The sequence below is a fragment of the Sus scrofa genome, chromosome 14 (assembly GCF_054392235.1).
Source record: "Sus scrofa isolate SSC_HxYL_T2T_F1_AM1 chromosome 14, Sscrofa_HxYL_maternal_Yorkshire_Landrace_v2.0, whole genome shotgun sequence".
NCBI lineage: Eukaryota > Metazoa > Chordata > Mammalia > Artiodactyla > Suidae > Sus > Sus scrofa.
The window spans coordinates 21,673,317-21,691,045 of record NC_139396.1 but is presented as its reverse complement, the minus strand read 5'-3'; the positions used below and the strand labels follow the sequence as shown (position 1 = coordinate 21,691,045).

The window sequence follows — 17,729 nt, the reverse complement described above, 5'->3', positions numbered from 1 at the left end:
TCCCTTTTCTCCACAGCCCCTCCAGCACTTGTTATTTGTGGATTTATTAATGATGGCCATTCTGACTGGTGTGAGATGGTATCTCATGGTAGTTTTGATTTGCATTTCTCTTCTAATCAGCGATGTGGAGCATTTTTTCGTGTGTTTGTTGGCCATCTGTATATCTTCTTTGGAGAAATGTCTATTCAGGTCTTTTGCCCATTTTTCCATTGAGTGATTGGTTTTTTTGCTGTTGGGTTGTATAAGTTGTTTATATATTCTAGAGATTAAGCCCTTGTCCGTTGCATCATTTGAAACTATTTTCTCCCATTCTGTAAGTTGTCTTTTTGTTTTCTTTTTGGTTTCCTTTGCTGTGCAAAAGCTTTTCAGTTTGATGAGGTCCCATGGGTTTATTTTTGCTCTAATTTCTATTGCTTTGGGAGACTGCCCTGAGAAAATATTCATGATGTTGATGTCAGAGAGTGTTTTGCCTATGTTTTCTTCTAGGAGTTGGATGGTGTCCCAGAAGGACAAAGACAAATGCCATATGATATCACTTGTAACTGGAATCTAATATCCACCACAAATGAACATCTCCTCAGAAAAGAAAATCATGGACTTGGAGAAGAGACTTGTGGCTGCCTGATGGGAGGGGGAGGGAGTGGGAGGGATCGGGAGCTTGGGCTTATCAGACACAACCTAGAATAGATTTACAAGGAGATCCCGCTGAGTAGCATTGAGAACTATGTCTAGATACTCATGTTGCAGCAGAACAAAGGGTGGGGGAAAAATGTAATTGCAATGTATACATCTAAGGATAACCTGACCCCCTTGCTGTACAGTGGGAAAATAAAAAAATTATAAAAATAAAAAAATAAATAAAAAATAAAAATAAGCAAAAGTATTATATTGGTATCCCTCCCCCCAAACAAAACATCCTCAACGAAACCACAGATCCCATGAGTAGGTGGGAGAGCCACGAAGAGAGCTAAAATGTAGGGGCTTAAATATGCTCCTTTTACCCCCACAAAACCAATTTTTTATAACAGGAGCAACTCACAACTCTGAATGGGATTCCTTGGCCTAAAAACGCCTATTTGGCCACATATTTTGAAAGAGCCTCTAGTAAAGAAGAGGGACCCTGCAGGGAGAAGCACCTGCAGCAGAGCATTGGGTGTCAGTCTCCATTCTGGAGACTCATCCTAAGCAGGAATTTTGACTGCAGACAAATTTTTTTCCGCCCCATTTTCTGATTAGAACCCAATCAAAAGATCCACAGACACCATTCCATCAAGAGGATGAATCTCATTCTTCCAGAATGCAATGCTACCTCAAAGGCAGAGGCTCTAGAGCAAATGGACGCAGGCTTTTGCAGGCTGCCTGAGGAGTTTATATGTGTATTTCCTTGACCTGTGGTTGGAACACTCACAGCCCACATCGTTGTTTCAAAAGCAGTTTCAGGATGGGCGGATTCTCCTGTTAAACCCCTTGACGCAATCCACGTACAGGCTGTTGCCTGCCTGCACGTAGCCCCAATGGGGAGACAACAGCCGTGGGTCTGCCTGAGGCAGCATCACCTCGTGATTAGGGAGAAAGATTCCTAAACTGGCAGGTGTCCATCTCCTTTACCAGAGGGTGTCCCTTTTGATCGTGAAAGTTTGGGGTTGGATTGGGGTGGGGGTAGGGGTTGGCTCCAAATTAACCAGGGACGAAAAATCATAAACTGGGGCTCTCTAGGGCAAGATAGCCCACATGGTCATTTTAAGGTATGTGTTTGCATCATTTTCTACATGGAAGACGTGGGGGTGGAGGTGGGACAGGAAGAGGGAGAGAGAGAGGGGAGAGAGAGAGGAAGGGAGAGAGAGGAAGAGAGAGGGAGACAGAGGTAGGGAGAGAGAGAGAGAAAGGGAGAGAGAGACAGAGAGAGGGAGAGAGAGTAACAGATATAAGCTGAAGTAAGTAGCTTGTGCTACCAAACTACAAGTACCAAGTCAGGATGCTAAGGAAGGAGAGCACTTCTGTTTGGATAATTATTAAGGTCTTTTAAGAAATCTAGTAGTGTAAAATAATTACTGCCTCACATAAGAAATACAGTAAAAGAGAAAATAAATTAAATGAGAGCTTTAGATCCATGCAGCACACATGAGGTCAAATTTGGAAGAAGCTGAATTTGTTTTAAAAATGTCAAAAGAACAATTGGTAAAATTTAGGCAAGAAAAAGCAACTCGGACTCTCAAACTTGGAATCAACAATTATTTTATCTAATTAAGTAAAAATTAGAAATTATCAGTATTTTTTTTTTATTCACAGATTTTTAGGTCCACTCAGGGGTCTGTTTATTATTTTATTTATTTATTTATTTTCCTTTTTTAGGGCCATACCCATGGCATATGGAAGTCCCCAGGCTAGGGGTCGAAATGGAGCTGCAGCTACTGGTCTATACCACAGCCACAGCAATGCCAGATCCAAGCTGCATCTGTGAGCTACACCACAGCTCACCGCAATGCTGGATCCTTAACCCACTGAGCAAGGCCAGCGATCAAACCTGCATCCTCATGGATGCTAGTCGGATTCATTTCCACTGCACCACAAGGGGCCCTCCTAGGGGTCTAGCTTTATTCTTTGGCCTGTGGCTGTCCAGGTTTCCAAACACCAATTTTTGAAGAGTCTGTCCCTTTCCCGTGATTTATGTTTGGCTTCCATGTCAAAAATTGACTGTATAAGTAAGGGTTTGTTTTCTGGGCTTTCTCTTTTTTGTTCCATTGACCTATGTGTCTGTTTTTGTGCTACTAGCATACTGTTTTGATTACTATAGCTTTGTAATATAGCTTGAAATCAGGAAATATGGGGTCTCTAGTTTCATTCTTCTTTCTCAAGTTTGCTTTTGCTAATCTGGATTTTCTGTGGTTTTACATAAATTTTAGGATTATTTTTCATGCTTCTATGAAAAAATGTCATTAAGATTTTGATAGGGATTGTATTAAACTGTAGATTGCTTTGGTTAGTAGGGACACCTTATCAGTATTAATTCTTCCAATCCACATGCGTGAATATCTACTCCAATCTTTGGTATTTCCCTTATTCTACTAGTTTGCTCTTTTTTTCTAGTTTCTTGAGGTATGCCTTGCATATTTGTGCTCTTTCATTTTTCTTAGTGTGTTTATTCCTATGAAATTTTCCATCGAACTGCTTTTGCTGCATCACAAGTTACAGTATGTCATATTTCTATTTTTATTCATGTGAAGATGTTCTTTTGATTTCTCTTCTGATTTCTTCTTTGACACATTGGTTACTCAGTAGCTTGTCATTTAATATCTACATATTTGTAAATGTTCTAGTTTTCTTCTTGAATTGGTGTTTAGTTTCATACCATCTTATTCAGAAAGGATGCCTGATATGATTTCAGTTTTCTTATGTTTATTAAGACATTTTGTGGCCTAACATATATTCTATCCTGAAGAATGCTGAATATGCACTTGCAAATAAATAATGTGTATTCTACTTTTTTGGATGGAATGTTCTGTGAAAGATGTTAAGTCTGCCTGGTCTAACATGTAGTTTAAGTCCAATGTATTTTTATGGATTTTCTGTCTGGATGATCTGTCCAATCTTGTAAGTAGACTATTGAAGTCTCCTAATATTACTATATTGCTATCTATTTCTTCTGTCAGGTCTATTAAGTTTTTTTCTATATATTTAGGTGCTCTTATATTCGTTGCCTACATATTTGCAAATGTTATATCCTTTTGTTGAATTGGCCCCTTTAACATCATACAATGACATTTTCTGTCTCTTATTACAATCCTTAGTTTAAAATTTGTTTTGTCTGCTATAGGTATAGCTACATCTGCCTTCCTTAAATTTATATTTACATGGAATATCTTTTCCATCCCTTAAATTTTAATCTGTAGGGCCTTAGAGACTAAGTGAGTCTCTTGTGGGCAATATATATTTGGGTTTTGATTTTTTTTTTTTTTTTTTTGGCTATTCAACCACCCTGTGGCTTTCAATTAGAGAATATAGTCTATTATGTTTAGAGTAATTATTGATGACTTACTGTTGCCATTTTGGTAATTCTTTTATAGCCACTCTGTAATTCCCTTGTTTATTTCTTCTATTTGTCATTTCCTTTGTGGTGTGATGGTTTTCTATAGTGGTATGTTAGATAACTTTGTCTTTTGTGTAGCTACTATATGTTTTTTTCTTGTGGTTACTATGAGGCTTAATATAAAACATCTTTATAGTTATAATAGTCTATTTTAAGCTGACAAAAATTTAAGTTTAAATATATACTAAAGTCCTCTATTTTTATTCTCCCCTAACATGTTTTATATTTTTGATGTTACAATTTACAACTTTTTAATTTGTATATCCATAAATAAATTATTGTAGTTATTTTCATTACTTTTATCTTTTAACCTTCATAATATATTCATAAGTGATTTACCCACCACCACTTTTCTGAATTAAACTATACTTTTACCTTTATCAGTGAAATATATACAATCATATATTTTCTTGTTACTAATTCACATGCTTTAATTACATGTTACTAATTAACATACTTTTATTAACATTTCTTTTAAGGCCAGACATGTGGTGATTAACTGCTTCAGCTTTTGTTTTTCTGAAAAAAATATCTCTCCTCCAATCCTAAAGGACAGCTTTTCTGAGTATTTCTTTGTCAACAGCCTTTTCTCTTTCAGCATTTTGTCTATTTCATGCCACTCCACTCTCATCTGTGAAGTTCAGCTCCGAAAAAATCTCCTGATAGTCTTACAGGGTTCCTTTGTATGTAATAAGTTGTTTTTCTTGTGCTGATTTTAAGTTTCTATCCTTGTCTTTAACTTTTGGCAATTTAGTTGTAATGTGTCTTGATGCAGGCTCTTTGGATTCCTTTTAATTGGAAGTCTATAGGCTTCCTAGATCTGGATTGTGTTTCTTCCTCCAGGTTATGGAAGTTTTCAGCCACTATTTCTTTAAATAAACTTTCTGCCTCTTTCTGTCTCTCTTCTTCTGAGACCCCCATTACAAATACATTGGTATAGTCAATGGTGTTCCTTAAATCCATTAAGCTCTATTCACTCTTGATTTTTTTTTCTTTTTGCTCCTGTGATTGCGTGAATTCCATTGCTTTGTCTTTGAGTTTGCAAATTGTTTTTTCTGCATAACTTAGTCTGCCATTGAACTTCTCTAATTGAAATTTTCAATTCAGTTATTGTATTATTCAGCTCTGTGATTTCTGTTTGATATTTCCCTAGAGTTTCTATTTTTTGTTATTTTTTTCCATGCATTAATCTTCTGACCTCAGTAAGTATCCCTATGACTGTTATTTTGAACTTTTTATCAGATAAATCACTTATCTTCATTTCATTAAGATCTGTTTCTAGAGCTTTTCTTGTTCTTTTATTTGAAACATATTTATCTCTTTCTTCATTTTCCTTTATTCTCTGTGTTGGTTTCTGTGCATTAGATAAAATAGCCACATCTTCCAATCTTGACGGGGAAGATTAACCCTATTATTCAGCCTAGTCCTTCCTTCCTCTTTGTTGTCTCAAACTTTTATAATTGTCCAAGTGGCATTTTTTTTTCCTCATTGGCTCCCAGTAGTTGAGAGTGTGCCAAGACCCATTTCCTTGTGGGTTTTTTTTCCCCCCATTCATTTGTCCATTGTATAGGATTTTCTCAGCTAGTTTCTGGATTTCAGATGAAATTATTTCCTATGTAACCATAGACTTGATATGGGAGGAGGTGAGTTCAGGAGGCTTTGTTGCCATGATGAAAATTAAACAGAGAGAAATAAACAGAAACATTGTTTAAAATGGAGTTGGGATGTCAGAAGGAGGAGCTTTTATGCTCTACCACTCCACATCAATTGCAGACCCAACACAAAGAGATGTACTTTATATCTCCAACAAAATGAAGGTTTACTACTACTTTAGTACCCAGCAAAAGGAAAGTTTTCTCTGCCTGGCAAAAGTCCAGCCAATGAGAGACTGTCATGACTCAAGCAATGAAAATCACTACACTTGAAACACCCAGTTTCTTCCAATGGACTCTTTATAACAGTCCCTCCCAATTCTCCCTCTCCTTTATGAAAGAATGTGCCTCCCCTTTGTTCTCTGAACCATAGATTACATATCCCAAATTGGAATTCTTTGCTGTTCCAAATAAACCCATTTTGCTGGTAAAATAAACTGGCTGTTCTATTGTTTTAGGTCAACGCCATCTTGGACTGGAAACCCTGATCATATTTTAAAAAATACTGTCAGTAGTTACATTTGCTGTTCATTTCTACATTGTTTATTTTTGACTTTCCCCCTTTATAAGCTCTGTCTTGCTAGAAGTTGGTCCCCTGAAGCTTTCAGCATTCAATATTTCCTTCCTCCCACTTCCTAGGTTTGCTCAGATGTTCTTTTAATGACTTTCTCAGTTAAATCTTGGTTGGTTAATTTTACACCTTTCTATTTTTTGCTATAAATACAACTTCAGTTGCACCCTACATTCTCTGATATGGTAGTATTTTCAGTGTTATTCAGCTCTAAATATTTTGCCCTCTTTGGTTTTTGCATTGCATTTCTAATTTTACTGCAATAAAATATGTATCTGAGAATGTAGACTTTATGATGTTGAATCTTAGTATCTGTGGAGACTTGCATTTGTTTCCTGCATGCTTGAAGAAAGGCATATTCTTTACGAGTTCAGCCCATCATTCTTTCTTAATCCTCACCTTTTCCTTGAGCATTGTGCTACTTTTCTGCCCCAGCAGAACCAAACATTTTGGTGATGTCCCCAGCACACTGGGCAGAGATTTTCACTTTCCATCATTGAGGTGGAAGCTGTCCGCTGCTCATTGTTTAGAGGGATGTGTCTCTCTGTAGTAGACAAGGTGGCTTCCTTCCTCCTTGAAGTCTTTGTTCAGATGGATGATACCCAATCCTGTGTCCTGGGATTCGAAGCATCTGCTCTAGTCCTCCATTCTCACTCTAAGCTCCCTTTCTACTTCTGGAACTGGGGTCTTACGTGTGTTTAATGTTCTACATTTTATCCACATCTTGATATGTATATAGAAGGAAGAAAGAAGGCACATGTGAGTTTCATCTGCCCTATTGTCCTGGAAACCAAAGTCCAAATGGTCCACTCCCTCTCCTTGTCTACTTGAGATTTCAATCAGTTTAATAATGTCTCATGATCGTGAACAGAATTTCCAAGTTACTGATACTTTTGAAAGATGAAGAGAAAAGAAAAAGGCCATGATGTGTGTGTGCGAAATAGAGACACTAAATCTAAGTAGAAGGAACACTGGAGACCCAGGGTAATGAGACCTAATTCTGTATCCCTCTCTCTTTTTAAAACAATTTTATTGATATTTAATTGACATACCATAAAGTTCATTCATTTAAAATACACAGTTCATTGGGTTTTAGTATATTTGCAAAGCTGTGCAACAATCACCACACTCTAATTTTAGAACATTGTCATCATACCAAAAAGAAACCTTGTACCCATTAGGAGTCCCTCCCTCTAATTCCCCACCTGTGCCCCCACTCAGCCCCTGGCAACCACTAATCCACTTTCTGGTTCTATAAATTTGCCTATTTTTGACATCCATATAAATAGAATCATACAATAATAAGTGATCTTTGGGACGGGCTCCTTTCACTTTTTGGCTATAGTAAATAATGTTTCTATTAATATGAATTCACAGGCTTTTGTGCAAATGTATGTTTTCATTTCTCTTGCATATACATCTAGAAGTGGAGTTGCTGAGTCCTAGGGTACTCTGTTTTTAATGTATTGAGGGTCTGCGAAACTGTGGTAGCCTCATACACTGCGGGTGGGAATACAAAACGATGCAATTGCTCTAGAAGGTATATCCTGCAATTTTTCACATCATTAAACACAGAGTTGCCATAGGACCCAGCAATTCCACTCCTCAGTCTATATCCAAAAGAAATGAAAACGTATGTCTACATAAAAATTTGTACACAAACTTCTTAGAGGCGTTATTCATAACAGCTAATAAGTGGAAACAACTCAAATGCTCATCTGTTGATAGATAGATAAAACATGATATAGTCACACAACAGATTATTATTTGACATAAAAACAAATGAAGTACTGATAAATAAGAATGAATCTTGGAAACAGTATGCTGAGTGGAAGAAGCCAGACACAAAGGACCACATACTGAGTGATTCCATTTAGGTGAAATTTCCAAAATAGGCAAATTTATAGAGATAGAATGTAGATTAATAATCACATAGGACTGGTCAGGGTTTTTAAATGAGGGGTGAGGCTTAAGGGGAACGGGCTTTCATTTTGAGGTAATATAAATGTTCTAAAATTAACTGAAGTGGTGGATGCACGATTCTGAATATACTTAAACTTTAAAAGATGAGTTTATGGTATGTGAATTATATTTCAAAAACAGTTTTAAAAAAGCACTGTAGGAGTTCCCATTGTGGTTTGGTGGTAACAAACCCCACTAGGATCCATGAGGACTTGGGTTTGATCCCTGGCCTCACTGAGTGGGTTAAGGCTTTGGTGTTGTAGTGAGCTATGGTGTAGGTCAAAGACACGGCTTGGATCCGGTGTTGCTGTGGCTGAGGTGTAGGCCAGCAGCTGTAGCTCTGATTCGACCCCTAGCCTGGGAACTTCCATATGCCATGGGTGCAGCCCTAAAAAAAAAGATTTTTTTTTTTTTTTAAAAAGAACTCTGTCATTAAGTTTGCTAAGTCCTGAGCATTGTTCCCCTTTCATGGACCAACTGATCTGGGGGAACAACCTTTCTTCTCCCTCTCTCTTTCATACAGGAAATCTTGCTTGCTTTACCCCCCGTTTTGTCCACCGTTTGCTTGCCTGACTGGCCAGCTGAGAAGATAAGATCAATTTATCCTTTGCGTAAGAAAAATCAACTCTAGCCAAAGCCGAGGTGAAGAAAACAAAAATCTACCTGTGACTGAACCCTGCTCTACAATCTGACAATCTTGCTCCGACAGGGGGCCTGCCTTGACTTCCCCACATGGTGGAGTGTGTGTGTGTGTGTGTGTGTGTGTGTGTGCCCATGGAACATGCGGCTTCCTCTTGGTGGCCTGGTGGAAATGGTGCAGGAGAAATGGCCTGGAAGTGCCCCAGGCACTTAATCTAGGAGATTCACACTGGGAAGGCGGGGAGCGTCAGCTGGGGTCCACTCATTGCTGATGCTTCTCCTCTGGGATGAAAAAGGAATTGAAGAACTGATAAAAAAAAAAAAAAAAAGCAGCTTATGGCTGGGTGGCCCAGGTTCTCTGCTAACTAGTGCAAAACACAATCATGGGCTGCACACACCTGTTTCCATGCTCTAACTTTGCTGATGAAGAAACTGAGGCCCTGAGAGTTGACCTGAGGTACTAGTCACATTTTTTTTTTTTTTGGTCTTTTTTGTTTTTTGAGGGCCGCATCCATGGCATGTGGAGATTCCTAGGTTAGAGGTCCAACCAGAGCTGCAGCTGCCGGCCTACGCTACAGCCACGGCAACATCAGATCCAAGCCACATCTGCGACTTACACCGCAGCTCACGGAAACGCCAGATCCTTAACCCACTAAGCGAGGCCATGGATCGAACTGGCAACCTCATTGTTCCTGGTTGGATTCGTCTCTGCTGTGCAATGACAGGAACTCCATTAGACACATTTTTATACTTAACTCTGTATGCCAAAGTAGTGGTGACAAAGGCTGTCTCTGAAATGCCAGTGAGGGGTTACCAGGCGTTCCTTTTTTTTTTTTTAATAAAATAAAGCCAAACAAAAAACCCAACACATTTATGAAAAACAGATATTTCCGTTAACTTATCCTATAATCAGGAGAGCCACGATTCTAGACACTCCTATACGAAGTGTAGGTATGTCAATAGCCACATCTGGATGATGAGCATGCCATTGAATCTTAAACTAAAACACCAACAATGTGGTTTTAGACACTTCAGACTGAGTGAAGAGCCAGGCATTCCTTTTTAACTGTGAACATGAGTGTAAAGCTATTTCTTTTTTTCAGCATTTCCAGGGCAATGCTCAGTTTATATGCTAAGTATCTCTGTAACTTCCTTAAGAAATCTGAAAAGATTGAAGAGGCCACGCCAGATCAACAATAAATTTTTAAACAGCTGTATTGAAATATAATTTATATACCATGCAGTTTACCTATTTATTTATTTATTTATTTGTCTTTTTTTTTTGCCTTTTCTAGAGCTGCTCCCGCGGCATATGGAGGTTCCCAGGCTAGGGGTTGAATCAGAGCTGGAGCCACCGGTCTACACCAGAGTCACAGCAATGCGGGATCCAAGCTGCGTCTGCAACCTACACCACAGCTCACGGCAACACTGGATCCTTAACCCACTGAGCAAGGCCAGGGATCGAACCTGCAACCTCATGGTTCCTAGTCAGATTGATTAACCACTGTGCCACGACGGGAACTCCAGTTTACCTATTCAAAGTATAAAATTCAGTAGTTAGATGTATATTAAATTATTATTTTTTTAAATTGTGATAAAATATAGAACACAAAATTTGCCATTTTGACCATTTTAATTGTACAATTCAGTAGCATTAATTACATTCACAGTGTTGCACAAACATCACTGCTATTTCCAAACTTTTTCATTACCCCAAAGAGTAAGTCTGTAACCATTAAGCAATAATTCCCCATTCCCGCCTCCTCTCCAACCCTGGTAACCTATAATCTATTTTTTGTCTCTATGAGTTTACTTATTCCAGATAGTCCATTAAGTAGAATCATATATCATTTTTTCTTTGTTTCTGGCATATTTCACTTAACATTATACCTTCAAGATTCATCTATGTTGTCAAATATGTCAGCACTTCATACTTTCTTATGACTGAATCATAGCCCATTGTATGTAGACACCACATTTTTTTTTTTTTTTTTTTTTTTTTTAGGGCCACACCTGCAGCATATGGAAGTTCCCAGGCTAGGGGTCGAATCAGAGCTGCAGGTTCTGGCCTACACCACAGTCACAGCAATGCCAGATCTGAGCCCCTTCTGCCACCTATACCACAGATCGTGGCAACGCCAGACCCTTAAACCACTGAGTGGAGCAAGGGATCAAACCCATGTCCTCATGGATGCTAGTTGGGTTCATTACCGCTGTACCACAGTGGGAACTCTGAGACTACGTTTTGTTTATCTTTCATTCATCTATAGACACTTGGGTTTTCTGCACCATTTTTAGCTATTGTAACTGTGCTGTCATGAACATTGGTGTACAAGTATCTGTTCAAGTCCCTGCTTTCAATTCCTTTGTGTCTATTCCTAGAAGTAGAAGTTAAGCTTCATATGGCAATCCACATGGACCCTTTTGAGGAACTGCCAAACTGTATTTCATAGCAGCTGTATCATTTTACAATCCCACCAGCAATGAACCCTCATAGCCATCATAGTAGGTGTGAAATTGTTTCTCATTGTGATTTGATTTGAATTTTTCCTGTGTCTAGTGGTGTTGGGTGTCTGTTCATGTACTCACTTGCCATTTGTATATCTTCTTTGGAAAAATACCTCTTCATGTCCTTTCCTCATTTTTAAATTTGTTTTCTTATCTTTTTTTGCTGTTGAGTTTGGAAGTTCTTTATAAATTCTAGACAGTAATCTCTTATTGGATATATGATTTCCGCTTTTTTCCCATCTGTGAGTTATTTTTTCACTTTTTTTTTTTTTTTCTTTTTAGGCTGCACCTATGGCATATGGAAGCTCCTGGGCCAGGGAATCAGAGCTGCAGCTGTGGGCCTACTCCGCATCCACAGCAACACTGAAGCTGCACTGCAGCTGTGACCTATGCCGCAGCTTGCAGCAATGCCACTGAGCCAGGCCAGGGATGGAAACCACATCTTCACAGGGATAACATTAGATCCTTAACCCTCTGAGCGAGAGTAAAGCTCCTTCACTTTCTTAATAATGTTGTTTGATGCACAAAATTTTTTAATTTTGATGAAGTCCAATTTATCTATTTTTTTCTTTTGCTGCTTACCCTGTAGTGTCATATCTAAGAATCTGTAGCTAAATTTGAAATCATGAAGATTTACCCCTATATTTTCTTCTAAGAGTTTTATGATTTTAGCTCGTATTTAGTATTTTGATCCATTTTATGATTTTAGCTCGTATTTAGTATTTTGATCCATTTTTAGTTAATTGTTGTACATAATATGAGGTAGGAGTCCAAATCCATTCTTTTGCATGTGGAAATGCAGCTGTCTCAGCACCATTGTTGAAGAGAATATTCTTTTCCCTTTGAATGGAGTTGGCGCCCTTTTTGAAAATTAATTGACCCATAGATGTGTCCATTTATTTCTGATTACTCAAATTCTATTCCACTTGATCTCTACGTCTGTCTTCATGCCAGTACCACACTATTTCTATTACAATATCATTGAAATAAATTTTGAAATCAGGAAATGTGAGTCCTCCAACTTCGTGTTTCTTTTTTAAGATTGTTTTGGGCTATTTAGAGGTTCCGTGCAATTCCATATTAATTTGAGGGTCAGCTTTTTCATTTCTGCACAAAGGGCCATTAGAATTTTGAGAAGGACTGCATTGCGTAGTTTTGAATCCTAGAAATACTTGGGTATTGTTGCTTGGGTAGTATTGCCATCCTAACAGTATTGAATCTTTCTAGCCATAAGCATAGTCTCTTTTTATATTTATTTGGGATTTATTTAATTTCTAACAGTTGTTTTAAATATTTTATATGCATTTAGAAATCAGAATATTTTTTTCTATAATATAGAATTTAAGCCATTGTTTGCCTCAGTATTTTTGTTTGTTAGTTTTTAAGTCTCTTATTTTAGATCAGAAGTCCGTAAAGTATTGAGATGTTGGCTGCAAGATGGTTTTTCTGTCATTGGAAGAGGATTAATTGGCCAAATAATGAACCTAAAATCAAGTCCTCCTATTTTTAATATCGGTATCCCTAAGTAAAAGCCAATATGGATAAGACTTTTAAAAATTAGACCATATAAAAAATTAAATTTTGTATAGGGAAACAAAATTGTTTTTTTTTTTCTTTAATGATGACCTGAAAAGAAATATCTGATGTATTTGACAAGCGGCTAATTTTTTTTCTAAGGGGCTTATATGGACCCCTATGACAAAGATGAGGAATTATGTAGAAAATTGGGCAGAGGCAATTTGCAAATGTTATGTAAAATTAGCTAAGAAACAAATAAAGAGGTTGTAAACCTCATTTGTGGCTTCTTACGAGCACAACTTAACAAGAAATACGTATCAGATGGGCCTTGATTAAAAAGTCGAATAACACCCAATATATGGATGAGGCTGTAGGGAATTAAGTAAACTCATAACCTGATTGTGGGAGTACAAATTGGTGTGATTCTTTGGAGAGTAACTTGGCAACATCAGTTAAAGATTTTTGTTCCGCATATGGAAGTTCCCAGGCCAGGGGTCAAATCAGAGCTGCAGTTGCTGGCCTACATCACAGGTACAGCAACACCAGATCCAAGCCACAACTGCGACCTATAACACAGCTCATGGCAACGCCAGATCCTTAACCCACTGAGCAGACCCAGGGATCAAATATGCATCCTCATGGATACTAGTTGAGTTCTTAACTCACTGAGCCACAATGGGAACTCCTTAAAGTGAGTATTTTTAAAACTTTTTGTCTAATAAATATAACTTTGGGTTAATTAGTTCACTTCTTTATATGCAAAAGGTCCTGAAATGATTAAGCCCTTTGTTTATTTTTGTTTGTTTGCTTTTTTATTTTTTTTGGCCAGACCCATATCATATGGAATTTCCTGAGCCAAGAATCAAACCCACACCACAGCAGTAACCGAGCTGCTACAGCAACAACGCTGGATCCTTAACCTGCTGCGTCACAAGAGAGTTCCCAATTAAGCCCTTTTAATGTGAATTGTTTCAATTATTATAAAATATCTGCATATTGGAGTTCCTGTCGTGGCTCAGTGGTTAATGAATCCAACTAGGAACCATGAGGTTGTGGGTTCGATTTCTGGCCTTGCTCAGTGGGTTTAGGATCTGAGATTGCCGTGAGCTGTGGTGTAGGTTGCAGATGCAGCTCAGATCCCGCATTGCTGTGGCTCTGGCATAGGCTGGCGTCTACAGCTCCAATTTGACCCCTAGCCTGGGAACCTCCATATGCCTAGGGAGCAGCCCAAGAAATGGCAAAAAGACAAAAAAAAAAAAATACCTGGATGTCTACACACACACACACACACACACACACACCCCTCTTTGTTGTCCCCTGGTTGTGTTTGATCTGTATTAAGTAGAAGGCCATACATGTACACATGTACATAGTGTGTTTGTATTTGTGTGTGTGTGTGTGTACGCTGTGTTTATAGTTGGAGATGACCAGGGGCCAAGGCAGACCCACTGGGGTCGGCCTTGAGGGCACCTGGTAGGACAACTAGGATAACTAGCAATGTAGGGACAAGGGACCCCGGCAGAAAGAGATTATCCAGGGAAGGAAGAGCATGTCTGGGAAAGTGCCCCTACTGTCCAGGTCAGCCTGGGGACGCTGGCACAGCTGCCACTCTGCTCTCCACTACAGTTGATTCCTGTGTCATCCCTGGACCTCTGGTGGGGATGCACAGGAAAGCAGTGTAGTAGGAGTGTTAGGAAATGATGCTTGATTGGGCCATAAAAGACAGGTGAGTTATCTACCAAATATTTCTTCTGCCAAAACAAAGTGGAGCACAAGCGCAGCCTTTGTTGAGGGCATTTGCCCGGTACCCCTTCTAGACCCAGAGGCAGCCAGTACCGAGGAATGTCAGAGAACTGAAGCAGGCTGAAGTCTGGTACTCACGCACAGCCTGGCCAAAGGCTGGGGGTGTTCATTTTACGTTAACCCCTCCACATCCATGCACACATGGCCTGGGAGATGAGCTGCGTATCACTGATATGCTTCATAGTCTTGCCTGAGTGCCCGGGTCTTCCATAATCCCTGACCTCAGCTAGGTCCAGCGTCCGCTGCCCCCTGCACCACCTCCGACCACAGCACCGTACAGGAGGCTGCAGACACTCTGGGGTGGAGGGCTAAGACTCAAGAGTTGTTAAAGCTCTCTATCCGACTCTAGTGGAAGCCAAGTGTGAGAGCCAGACCCCAAGGGGAGCCTCACCATGCCCCTGTTTCACAGAGTTACTCTTATTGAAAATAATGGGTGAGAAAAAGAATGTATATGTGTGTGTGTGACTGGGTCACTTTGCTGTAGAGTAGAAAACTGACAGAACACTGTAAACCAACTATACTTGGAAAAAAATCATTTAAATAAATAAATAAACTGAGTACTTAAAAAAAAAAAGAAAATAATGGGAATTGGGGAAACATCTTAAATTCCCCCTCAATAGAGGAAACAATGGATAAAGTTTTCAATGTTGCATGACAGAATTTGCACCTGTCAAAATAAAAAGTCATATGCCTACATGAATAAATCTCTAAAGTTTTGTGCTTAGAGCAAATAGCAAGTTGAAGAATGATACATACGCTTAAATGTCATTTGTGTAACTTTGTGTAACATTTAAACCACAGGCTACAGCACTACTGCATGTGGGGCATCCGCATCTGCCAGCAGACATCTCTCTGTCTTCACAAAGGCGTTTGTCCTGTGACCTCCGTTCTCTGAGGGATTCCCAGAAAATTGTTGCTACATGTTCAACTTCTATCTTGCTGTAAGGAAGAAGTCCACTACATGTGAGATCAAAACTCTACCTAGAGCCAGTCATGATTTCAGATCACATTAAATGATCTATGTGACTGTTCTTTGGACATGTCACTGCTCCACTTAAGTCCGCTGTGATAGGATTCTGTGTAAATGTGTGAGCATTCCCTTCGTTTCCCCATACATTCATCCTTCATGTCTGTGCTCACAGCTTTGTCACACCAACTATCAGACAAACCACGGTGGGCAAATGTAAATGTCAAGAAAATCTAGGCTCCCCTTTCTCGCTACTTCAATAGGACATGACATTTTCAGATATCTGGAATTTGAGTCAATATGCAAAATATGAAATACCAAATGAACCATAAATTTCCTTCCTGATCAGTTTAAGCCCTGTTTGGGTTTTCCTTGGGACGCGTGGGGTGGGAGTTGTTTGCTTTTTTGGGGGAACTTTACATCTTGATCCAGTGTTGCAAGATAATCCCAGCGACATGCAATCCAGCCCCCTGGGATGGGCTTGTTCTGGGTCCACCAAGCTTCTCAGTCCTGGTCCCTGCTTCCTATGGTTGGTACCATTGCATGTCGACTGAGTCCCCACTGTGCTCCCCAAAATTGCCTCAGATGTTGGCAAAGGGTACATCATGCATCTGTCCTGAGAGTCAAGCATCTGTCTCTGATTTGTGGGAGTTTGGGGGACTCCTCCCCATTCATGACCATGTGGTAGAGGTGGCCACACCCCACCATGGTTGGAACCTGACCAGTCCTAGAAACGCCCCTACCTGACTCAAGTGAGCAGGCAGACAAGCAACGCCTCCCTGCCCATTTGTTTCTGTCTGGATCATTGCTTCCATGAAGACCACAATGTCACACATCGGTGATGGCCAGCATAGTAGCCACCAGCCACCATGAGCATGAAGGAACTCAATTTTCATGCTAATCTGTGGCTAGTGACTGCACAGCATATGTCTAGTGTGCATGCGTGGGCAGTTCCCATGGAGGGAGAACTGGAGTTTTCAAGCACAGGTTCTTATGTGGGAGGTCACGCCCAGGAAGTGGCAACAACTGATGGCATCCGTGAGCACCCACTGTGGGCGAGCCCTGTTCAAGGATTTTCCACAGCCCACTTAGTCGTCCCAGCTATCCCGAGTGATCATTTCCATTTGATGGGGAAGGAAACGGAGGCAGAGCGAGATGAACCACTTCGCTAGCATCACACGACTTATCAAGGTGATGTGGGAAATGCCTGTCCAGCCGGCCCTGTCTCAGCAGAGTAGCTACTGCTCTCTGTTATTCATCTGGAGTGAAGCCAGCCAGCCTCACATTTTCTTTTACAGGCTTCTACCCTATATGCAAAGCTGCCACTCTCTCCAAGCTGGCCTCCCCTGGGCATGGCCCAGGCTTATCTGGGCATCATCTGGACGTGGCTTTTGCAGGTCCCTTTGTCTCCTTGGAAACCATGGCTTCCGCACCAGAGGGTCCAGGCAGAGCTCTTGGAGGCCATGCATTCAGCTTCCAACTCAGCTTTGGGGGTATTCGTGGCCCCCAGAGAGAAACAGCCTGGCTGTGGTAGCCAGAAGTGTCTGGAAGCATCCTTTCTTGTATTGTTGTGAAAAGCAAAGAGGGGATGTCTGCTGGGGTCGTAGGCCCGACCCAAAGGACTTCTCAAAAGAGCAGATGGCCAGTCTGGGACTTCCCAATCGGCCCTCTTTGGCTCAGCCACCTGTCCCCTACACAGGGGGCCTGATTATGTGGGGAAGCCCCTCGGGCAGATGGACTTGACTCAAGGCAGGCCGGCAACTGCAATCTGTGACTAAGCGCATTGCTGTGGGCTCCACTCCCCAGTGGCAGAGTGAAGCAGCTGCAGGTCCATAGCTGAGCTGACCATTGGCTTGGGACTGTGGTCTTGACTCATCCTGGCTAATATAGATTAGCTGGAAAATCACTTTTGAAACCATGATTTCTGTCTCCAAATGGTTTTTAGCTTTAAACCTTTTGTGTATGTGTTTATATTTGCCTTTGTTTCATTGTCTGTTTATTGACACATCTGAACTATACATG

At 40.2% G+C, this 17,729-nt stretch overlaps 1 long non-coding RNA gene across 2 annotated transcripts in view; it reads right to left on the bottom strand.

The window, feature by feature from the left end:
• Nucleotides 1–17,729, bottom strand: part of LOC106505879 (uncharacterized) — a 127,050-nt gene that overhangs the window by 50,859 nt on the left and 58,462 nt on the right. The window lies entirely within an intron of this gene.